Below are 6,705 nucleotides of genomic sequence, written 5' to 3'. Positions count from 1 at the left end.
ACCCACCCAGCCAAAACTATAGAGGGCTGACAGGAGCCATGTCCTCTGCAGTAACTGAGCAAGGACTCTGCCAAAGAGAGACCATGAGGCTTAGGGCAAGCCAGAGCAGAAGGCCATTAGTTCTCTCCACATTGACATTAAGGCAGCAAAGCCAAAAGGACAAGTTCCTTACTTGTGGAAGGTGCAAACAAACACACAAAAATAAAAAAATGCTTAAAAAAAGAGAAAATTTCATGGCTAGTCTTTTGGTTGGATATAAAGAAATGGTCCAGTCTGGGAAAAAGGCCCAGCCCAAAATGCAGGTGTAAAAAAGGTATGCCTTAAAGTTGCTGTTTGTGCCATAATACAGCTTGTATCTGTACCATAAATACGTGAAGTGTATTAAAGCACCCCCAGGCCTGCCAGGGGTACATAACCACAGGGGTACATCTCTCTGGCCACAGGGGATGTGGTCCCTCGCTCTGGCCGGTGCACCCCCCAGCGTGGTCCTTCTCCTGACCCCGCTCAGGGGCGCAGCAGCCATAGCTGCGGACCACAAAAATTTTCCCATGGAACATCAGTGGTCCACGGACCACTGGTTGACGACCGCTGCACTAGAGCCCACTACTGCTACATGTCCAAGGAAGGAAAACAAAACCATAGCCTCAAAAAAAATCAAGGGGTGCTTATTTGGGTAAATGTGGTGATCAGTATTCTATCCATGTGAATTGATTTTCTAATTGCCAAGTTAAGGTATTTAGTGGTAACTCAATAAATTACTGATTGCCACTGTAAAAAAATGACTGCCCTTTCATAAACATGGAACTTATGAAAAGTGGATATCAGAAAAAAAGACAAAGAGTTAACCTTTTATCTGATCACTGCTTTTTGATAAATAGAACCCCCCACCTTCTCACATTCATCCTCATCTTCCTTCATGCCTACAACCCCCCCCCCCCCCCCCCCCCCATTTTTTCCCTATTATGGTCTCTGCCTTATCCTGCTTCTCCTGCTGGTGGCAATGAATATCTGGTTTACTATAAACATCCAATGATCACCAGCAGGAAGTTGTATTGCAGCTTGGAGCTCGCTATGTAGGCGTATGCCTTTAACTAAATCCAAGCCAAATCCTCATAGTTATATAGCCTACTCCCAGTGCTGTGCTCTCTGCTCCCGTTTCTGACTCTGTTTTAGTGACCTGCTATTTACCTGGCCGAAGTTTATCTGTATCTGTTTGTATCCTATTGTTTGTTGGTTTTGGGCATGTTAGCTGTGTCTGTGTTTACCACAGTGTTTATATGTTTTCAAATGTATATATTTGCACCTTTTCCTTAATAAATACGTATTGTTCACTCTCAGCTGTCTCACACATCAGTTTATGTTACTAATATGCATGTGCAGTTCATGACACCCCCTCCCATATCGCTTTTCTCTCCCAACCATATCTATCTTTCCCACAAACCCCCCATCTAATATCCCCTCCTCACTTTCCCTCATATCAATTTCCCCCTCTCACTCATTTCTCCCCTACCTCGTAAATCTCCATTCATACATTATTTTACTACACAATGTACATTTATTTTACAATATTGTCCTGCAGGGTACTGTAAAATAATAAAAACGTTAGTTTTCACTGAAAAAATGGATAAACAAAAAGATTCTGGAAACCACATATGGTAACCACATTGTTAGAGGTATGAAATAAATGTTGGTCTTATAAGGTTCTGGAGAGATATAAATGTAATAAATCAGAATTCTGATTTGGAAAAGAAATGTAAGAGGTATGAAGTGTTTCTACATGCAAATGAATAGCTAGTACAGCCTATCCAGACCCTTGGTGATGGCACCAACTATTGACATGGGAAATATTATCATTAGACATTCTCAGGGTCTACATTTGTCTGTTAAAAAAACTGGATTAAAATCAGGATTGTTTCTGTATGGTAGACTTTTTAATATCATTAATCAAGAAAATAACATTTTTTTTTTCTAGCTAGTCATCTGTGTTAAAATATTTCTGATGAGGAAGGCAGAATATGTAATTAGAAAAATGCTTATACAGCCAAAGACTCAGATTAATGAAAGGGAATAATGGGACCCTGTACAATTTGTCAGAGCACATTGCAGTCATGCAGATCAGGTTTTCTAGGTTAGTAAAAACAATGGCAGAGAAATGTTGGAAAGCAACTTTTCAACAATGTACTTGTGAAAGTTTATTGGCTCTGATAGTTAGACAACAAAAAATATCTTATTAGAGGCAGCTTGATCACATTGATGGGTTCTTAGCTAGGACAATGTTGAAGTTCTAAGAGTATTTATCATTTGTGTGTGGTTTATAGACTGTGCCAATAACTGGTGAAGTTTGGCATTTGATCTTAATAGGCCCCTGGTTGATTTGAATTTTTCTGTTTTTTTGAAAAGAGTAATATATATTGACGATAAGATTTACCTTGACCTATTTTACATAAGTATCTTTCTTTTTTTTACTTAAAGAGACATTTTCCAAACACGTATACAGATAGGACAATCAAACTATGTTTTCAAACAATACTGTGCAGTCCTTGTAGGAACATACACTGATACAACCAGTGGATAACAAAACCACAAAGAATTGAAGCAAGTAATTTTGAGAGCCAAAAGAAGCGAATCAGCTAGTGAAGAATTAAAGACTTGGTGGAACAGACAAAGAATCCAGTGATGGAAAGTTGTGGTATATCAGCAGAGAAGGAGCAGGATGTAGTCCAGAAACAGAAACAGGTTATCCACAAGGAAAACTATTCAAGAGTCTAGAACCCTGGGGGATGTCCAATGGGATCCTGCAGCAATTCAGAGAAATATTTCTCAGACTTATACACTTTTGTTTCACTTTTAGGCCGTTGGTATCTAATAGGAAGGGCCTGTTTTAAAATGCAAATGAGACAGCTTTTATGAGTCTATTGCAATCCTAACAAAAGTTATCCAAAGGATAAAGGCGTGCCAAAACTTACATCTTGCCTAGAGACTTCTTCTGCTTGAATCCATCTCCAACTAGCAAAAAGGGGTCTATTTATAAAGCAGTGAATCTGACATACACTGAAACATTCCCTGGTGGAGAATTGTTCAGGTCCATGCATTTCAGGCAGTAATTAATTTTTCATCATGGAATATTTTAGTAGTGTGTTATTCACTAAATTACCTGGTAAAATTATGGACATATTAAGCCACTATTTTTAAGGGCTGGTAAATTGCAATATGTTACATTGTTGTTTTTGGGTTTAGATATACTTTAGTTGCACTTCCGCATGTTATACAGTAATATATACGCCAAAACAAAGATATTCTGTTTACTTTAGATTGCTAGGTTTTGCAAAGTAGAGCAGGACCTATTTTTAATGTGTTCAGAGGCAATCACAGACCATTCAATATGAATGAGCTGCCTAACAAAAAGTATGAAAAAAACATGTGCACTTTGCATTCTGGTGTAAATCTGTCCTTATGGGGAAAAATTGGATTACGAGAAATGAGAAACAGAATAAGAAAGACCAAGGTCAATCGATGATGAATTTAAACTAGGAAACTAATAAAGAAAATAATGGTTCAGAAGGTATGCTAGGAATAACTGGTCTGGGGGCTGGGGTGCTTTTCCCACTGGCCAATGCTGATAATATATGTTGAGCAGATGGTCTGGAGTAGAACTATTCTCATATTTATTCTACAATCAGAGCTGGATACATAGTTAGTTGCAGATTCTGGACAATATATAGCTACCTGCTCCTTGTTCAGACGTGAGATCACAGTGCCTGGTGCACCAAAAAGTACACAGAAAAGTCATGTGGCTGTTTTTAAAAAAGGGGCATTTGGAGGTCTCCCAGGATCCTTCCTTCAATGATATAATGCTGTTCCCAACCTTCTGCTATTTTGATGACTTTAAGGATCACTTGGTTGTTCTGTACTTTACTAGATAAACCTTTATATAATATATAGGGTGGACTGACAATATTACATTTGGTTAATACATCTAAATGCCCTTTGTTATATGTGTTAACGTGTTTCAGTAAGGCATTCCATAAAAATTGAATGCTCCATCAAAGCATCAATAACTCAGGTTTTGGTTAAGCACTTGCAATTTTTTTATATAGCGTACAACAGCACTCAGATCTCAGACATCGATATAATGTGGAGTGCTATAACACAAGTGTGTTGCGGTGTCCATACATGTGTCTTGGGGTACCAGCAGTGCAGTACACTGTGAATTTACATTTTGACTGCTCGTTTAGGCAACATACATGTAAATGTGGCCTAACAGAATATTGTTATGATTGATGATTTGAAACATATCACCTTATTTTTTATGTAGGTGCTATCTAGAATAGAGAAGCAGGGTATTCCTCTATACACGTCACTAGGAAATGTTCTGATACACAGCTGTATCTGTAAATTGCAGCTGTCACCTGGGCTGTAGATACTTTTTTTGTACATGGTACATGTTACCTGTTCTCATGCCATAACAAACAGGCTGGAAAACAATAAAATGTGACCCAAGTCCAACCACACATCTACACAGCAAACCTGGAAAGACTTTATGTACTTGAGTCAACCTTAAGTATAAAAAGACTAAAATCCACTCTCCCGAAATAAGAATTTTTGACCTGGGAGAAAGAGAGGCACGTAGCCGTAAGAATTAGGCGCAGGGCCTGCATGACCAGGTGCTAGGCCTAGCCCAGAGCTTTTAAGGGGTTAAGAAAAAAGGTAGTGTGGCTAGAGGGGGCTGGGCTAGTATGCAACGTGGGGTAGGAGTATGTTAATGTATGCTTATCAAAGTGTAAAATGTAATTTCATTTGGCATTTAATTTATTTGGATATTTGTTTGTTAATTATTTGGGAATTTAACTTTATTTAATGGTGTTTTAAATAAACGGCTGCTCGCCAGCCAATTTAAAATCCAAGATTTTGTGCTGGAATATTTATGGGGGGGCGTGGCTGGTAAGCAGGGGGAGATTTGGTAGTAGGTGGTAGTTATTATAATGGTGTTTATAAGAGATGGGCTAGAAGGTCCGAGCTACCCTGGTCAAGTACTGTTTTCATGTATAAATAGAGAAATCCAATCTGATAGTGAAACCCATACCAACATCAAGACTCCTTTTGCAATGCAGAGGTTTCTGGTAGATTTCCAAATTAATTTTATTGCATTCCAATATACAAACTTTGCTTTAATAAAATGGTTAAAATAATGACTTTTCATTATTTTAAGTATGCTGCTATAGTGCAGTATTCAGAAAAAAACTGCTGCAGATAACCTAATAATATGTAAGTTTTTGAGTATGTGTGTGTTTCCCTGATCAATGTTGTTTTTAAATAAAGCTATCAAGGTGCAATGAAAATACAGTCCCCCTGCGATTCAGATTTTAACTTTTACCAACAATGAGTACAACTGCATATTGGTTGTTGAGGATTATTGCACTATTAACAAAGCTTTTGGTCCTAAAAATAAATAACCTCTGTATACTTGTGTAATTGCTTTCCTTTGATAAAGACAAGATAATGAATAGAAACGTACTTTGTAGCTTAAAAGGGTTCATTTTCGCTGTACTAAGAGAAATACATAGACAGTCATGGCTTGCCTCCTTCTTGAAATGTTTGCTAGCTTCCTAGCTGTCTAAGGCTACAATAATTTCAAGTCCCTGACCCTGAACAAGTGTGAATTGCACATCTGTATTCTTGTTCTGGTTCAGTGACAGTGTATTAAAGTCAGGGAAGTAATATTACCAGCATTTCGTAGAAGGAACAGTCAGTTATAAATATATCCATAATTCTTTTAGTATAGTTTTTTATCAATGTCCCCATTCATTCCAATTATTAGTAAAATGTTCCCTTTTCCACGTTTCTTTCCCCTTTTTCGAGTAGTTGATGTCGTATACCTGAGTGTGTGCAGCCCCAACATATGAAATATAAGAAATGACTGAAAAATATTTAATATCCTAAATACATTTTGTAATTATAATAATATATTAATGCAAACAAATTAATTTAAATCTCATATTATTTTATGTAGCCTTATCATTACATTTTAGGCTTTTAAATCCAAACCAATTATAGCTGCCAACTGTCCCTTCATAAACCTAGGCTAGACAGACCACCGAAACCAAAATAACTTCCATAAACTGAAAATATTGCCGATGGTACAGGATATATACAAGACTCCTCTCTAGTTCACATTTAACATTGACTGCCAGACTACATTTAGTGGCCCCTAATGCCATTTATTAGAATGTCTGCTCACAGTATATAACATGAATTTCACTGAGTGACCACTAAATAGTGTGCTCATTGTGTTATCCCAAATCCTGGATTTGGGAAATATACAACACTTGCATGTAACTGACATTTTTGTATAAATAGCTGCCAAAAAACCCTCTGTTCTCTATCTATATTTTTGGTTTGCAAAGTGTAAAGTGAACCAATCTCTGTACCTCCTTCTGGTGTTTTTGTCCCTCTTCTTTGACATGCTAGATTTCTTTTCTTTTGCTGATTGATTGTCTTGAGAGAGTCTCTTTTTCTGATTCTCCTCCTTGTTTGTAGTTTTTCGTTTTAGATCACTAGTCCCCGAGTGTTTCTCAACCACGAGTTTTGTGGAATCCTAGTGTTTCTCAAGAGAAGTTCCTTGAGCAATGAGCAATTGTGCCTCTCATGGCAGTTTGGATGACACCAATGATCTTTTTGGCTATCTGTAAGGGTTACATTCTTCCC

At 37.6% G+C, this 6,705-nt stretch overlaps 1 long non-coding RNA gene across 1 annotated transcript in view; it reads right to left on the bottom strand.

The window, feature by feature from the left end:
* The window catches only part of LOC140323425 (uncharacterized), a 102,006-nt gene that overhangs the window by 77,550 nt on the left and 17,751 nt on the right, over window positions 1-6,705 (bottom strand). The window lies entirely within an intron of this gene.

Source organism: Pyxicephalus adspersus, chromosome 2 (assembly GCF_032062135.1).
Source record: "Pyxicephalus adspersus chromosome 2, UCB_Pads_2.0, whole genome shotgun sequence".
Lineage (NCBI taxonomy): Eukaryota > Metazoa > Chordata > Amphibia > Anura > Pyxicephalidae > Pyxicephalus > Pyxicephalus adspersus.
This window is presented reverse-complemented; position numbering and strand designations above follow the sequence as displayed.